This window comes from Lipotes vexillifer, unplaced genomic scaffold, assembly GCF_000442215.2.
Source record: "Lipotes vexillifer unplaced genomic scaffold, Lipotes_vexillifer_v1.1 scaffold727, whole genome shotgun sequence".
In the NCBI taxonomy this organism is placed as follows: Eukaryota; Metazoa; Chordata; class Mammalia; order Artiodactyla; family Lipotidae; genus Lipotes; species Lipotes vexillifer.
The window spans coordinates 760839-765236 of record NW_006771347.1 but is presented as its reverse complement, the minus strand read 5'-3'; positions in this window follow the sequence as shown (position 1 = coordinate 765236).

Genomic DNA, 4398 nt, shown 5'->3' with positions numbered 1-4398 from the left:
GTCACAGTGGATTGTTAGGATTGGGTCTAAACCCAGGGATTACTAATCAGCACTTATTTTCCTGGCCCTGGTTGTTAACTGCTCATTTGGCAAAATGCCAACATGGTTAATCGCGTCCTGGCTTCCTAAATCTCCATGTTTTTAACAAGAGCCTTCATTTCCTGGGCTAAGCTGCTCCAAAGTGTTCGATAACTGAGGTATAAAGGATGAGTTTTCAGAGGGATGAGATTTCCTGACCAGGTGACCGGAAAAGTGTAGCTGTCAGTCGTATCTCAGGTGTTCTTTCTAGTAGTCAGATTCTGATTACAAAAGGGAGGCATTGCCGGGAAATTTTAGGTCGAAAAAACTGAAATTTCCTGTTTCCGCAGTCACTTATTTCAGTGGTCGTCAAACTCTGTTTCAGGGAGTCTATCAATATTTGCGGTTGCTGATGTTAATGGAAGCTAGTGAAACCAATGTCAAACTTTTGCATTAATCAAAAATCCTGTTCTCAGGGACTTCCCTGGCGGTCCAGTGGTTAGGACTCTGCGCTCTCACTGCTGAGGGCCCGGGTTCGATCCCTGGTCGGGGAACTAAGATCCCACAAGCCTCCAGGTGCAGAAAAAAAAAAAAAAAAAAAAAATCCTGTTCTCCTTGGTTAACCTAATTATAAGGAAATGTAAATTTACATTTTAAAGTTTCCACTAATATATACTCCTTGACTGGTTTCATATATTAGAGTTCCAGTGAGGTTTCATGTTTTAAAAAGAGCTCTTCTATTTAAAAGGTTGAAATGGCTGAGAGGTCAACATGGTGGAGGACGCTTGCTGGGGGGAAAAGCAATATTTCCTGCCTTAGAGAGAAATCTTAAGGGTCAAATGAAATAATTTGTGTGAGAACCACAGTGCTGCACAGCAGGAGAGCGAGCGAGCGAAGCTTCATCTGCCGCTCCCCATGGCTCCCCAGCGCTCGCATTACCGCCTGAACCATTTCCCGCACCGCCGCCCTGTCCGTGGAAAAATTGTCTTCCACGGTCCCTCTGGTGCCCAAAATGTTGGGGACCACTGGTATAAAGGTTAGTAAAGTTTAGTGGAAGGGAGGGAGGGAGGGAGGAAGGAAGGAAGGAAGGAAGGAAGGAAGGAAGGAAGGAAGGAAGGAAGGAAAGAAGGAGGGAAGGAAGGAAAAGAGAGGCTTAATTAAAAGCAGGTGTGCTAGGTATCTTTGGGCTCTCTAGATTCACTTTTCACTTTTCTCCACCTTACTTGCCCTATGTATCTCTTCATCTGGCTGTTGCATTGTATCCTTCAATATCTTTTGTAATAAGTCAGTAATCCTGAGTTCTGTGAGCTTCTCTAGCAAATTAACTGAGAAGGGGGTCGTGGGAACCTCTAATTTATAGCCAGTTGGTCAGTAGCACAGATAAAAATCTGGACTTCTGATTGGCATCCAAAGTGGAGGGCAGTCTTGTGGGGCTGAGCCCTTAAGTGGTGGGATCTGATTTCTTCTCCAGGTGGATAGCGTCAGAACTGAGTTAAATTGTAGGACGCCCAGCTGGTGTTGGAATTGCTGCGTGGTAGGGGGGGAAAAAAACCTCACACGTTAGAATTGGCATTAGAATCATTAGGTAATAGCTCCATTGCTGCTAATTCCACATTACTGCCTTGACCTCTGTGGTTCCCCCATGTCCTGCCCACACTTTTGTAAATAGATGCCTTGGAAGGGAATTCTTGATGTATTATTCTAACTAAGGGTTACTATTTGTCCCTGTTGGAGCCCGACTGATACAGTGAGTAGCTCCATATTCTTTGTTTGACACCCCAAAAATACTTACCCTTTCTCCCCATGTTCTGTATCTCCAGAGGCAGATCTCTGGAGACCTCACGTTGGATTTGGCCAATGGGAGCCACCATCAGGAGATCTGAGGGCTGGAGGAGAGAGGGTGGGTTATTTATTCCCCGCCAGGTTTTGACTTGGCAGTTGTGTCCTACTTCAGACCATAGCTCCTGCCAGGCAGGCCCTCTCCCAGGCCTCAGCAATGACCAGGGCCATCATCTTGCCCTTCCAGCTCTGTGGATGGTAATAGCTCCCTAGTGTGGCTCATTCCTGGGTGCTTCACCATTTCTGGTTGGTTCCCTTAACTCTGACCCATCTTCATGAAATAATTCTTTCCTTAAACTCTCCTCATTTACTCCCGAGGTAGTTGAGTGTGTCAATTATTCCCTGCCAGGACCCCGACTGCTATAGTGGATTTTAAGACTTATGCAGATTGGAGTTTTATTCACTGCAATGATTCATTTTTTTAAAAATTAATTAACTTATGGGTCTTCGTTGCTGCGCGTGGCTTTCTCTAGTTGCGGCGAGCGGTGGCTACTCTTTGTTGTGTTGCGGTGCGTGGGCTTCTCATCGCGGTGGCTTCTGTTGCAGAGCAAAGGATTTAGGCACACGGGCTTCAGTAGTTGTGGCTCGCGGTCTCTAGAGCACAGGCTTAGGGGTTATGGCGCACGGGTGTAGTTGCTTTGCAGCATGTGGGAATCTTTCCGGGCCGGGGCTTGAACCAGTGTGCTCTGCATTGGCAGGCGGATTCGCAACCACTGCGCCAGCAGGGAAGCCCGATGACTCCTTTTTACAGAAGTCTTAGTAAAGCTCTGAGATTGTTTAAATTCAGACAAGTAGCAAAGACAAGGTTTTCCTTTTATTCCCCTTTCCTGTGTCAAGATAGTAAAGTTCATAGAGCAGGAAAAAAACAATACATTAATTGGTTCTTTGTCCGGTCCCAGGCAGGGCATGTAGTCAGGGAGGGAGCAAGATGACAGTACAGGGATGTGAAAAACTGGCAACTGCAGAATCAGGAACTACATAATGAATTCAGAACATGCGGCAAACAGAACGGTAAATCTTCAACTATAGAATGTATTTATACTAAAGGACATCTCATAGATTTAAGTTCCAAAGGAACATAACCAATGACATTTTACTCTTGAAAATTCAGTAAGTCAGCTACCTCCACGGAAGGGAGTATGAGTTTCTCAGTTTAGAACTTGGGAGACAGGGGTGTGAGAAATAAAAAGGCATAACAAAAGGATACATCATGGCTCCATGGTCCATGATTCCTAAGACATTCCAAGTGAGGAAATTTGTTCTGTATTTAATGAATTTCAGGTAATATCATCCTGTCTCTCCTGATCACCATCACTTGACAAGTTAATGAATGAGACATTTATTGAAAGCCCACTCTGTACGAGGCACTGTACTAGGTATTGTGGATACAAAAATGAATGAACATGGCAGATGAATACACTGATGACTCCATATCAAAGCAGACTATGATACTTATACAAGGAAAGCTCTCATAGTGTAAACATGAGTGACTTGAGAGCATGAAAGTGGTCCTGTTGCATCCTTTTATCTGACATCAATTCCTCAGGCTGCAGTTAAAACCCAGTTCTGTCTCATTTCTAGAAAGAGATGGATAGCAGCTGTTTACTATCTTTCGTGTAATTGGATCTCAAAGGGTAATTTAATGATGACTTTACCTCTGCTCTCAATCCTTCCTGCTAATTCGCCTTCATTATCCCAGTGTGTGGACATCCCACCCAGGTCTTCTATCCTACAAGCATATTTCCTTGGCACACCCAGAGAGGCAACCAAAGATTTGAGTTGGAGGTGGCCATGTTTCAGAACAATAACCACAGTTCATTACAGCTGCCCATTGCAGTCTGGTCTTTTCACTTATCTACACATAGGAAACTGTAGTAGTTTTAGGCTTCCATTGGGCTAAATGGAAGAGATTATTTGTGGCTGAAGGCAAAGAGCTTAGGACTATGATTGCTTCGGGTCCTGCCTGGTTACCCGAAGGTCTAAGAGGATCTGTATAGCTCTTTCACTGCTCAGAGACTAGGAATTTCTGGCCTACAGAATGAAGTCCAAACACCTTAAGCTGTGTCGCAGGTAATACGTCCAGGCAGCAGTCTAAATGGGGGCCTTGTTACCTGGTTTTGTCCACCCTGGACACTGAACTCTTGACTGTCTGCTCAGCATAGACATCTGCATACAGAACCCTATACAGAAGGGTTCTTTAACTAGGGAATTTATGAAGATGGCAAAAGATGATGACTGAAGCCACACTCCGAAATGAGAACACTATAAAGTGTATTATACACAGTTATATTCAGCTAACCATAAAGAGGATACGTAATGGGTTGTTTTATTTGTCTCTAGTTGATTCTTCCTAAGAAACTGGTAATAACTCTTAACAGTATCCCTCTGTGTGCTTCTCACTGTTTGATTCCTGGGGTACCTGTACTGTGATGCTCACTTTTTTATCTCAGGTTTTTATTACTTTTTTTTTTTTTTTTTGCTGTACATGGGCCTCTCACTGTTGTGGCCTCTCCCGTTGCGGAGCACAGGCTCTGCACGCGC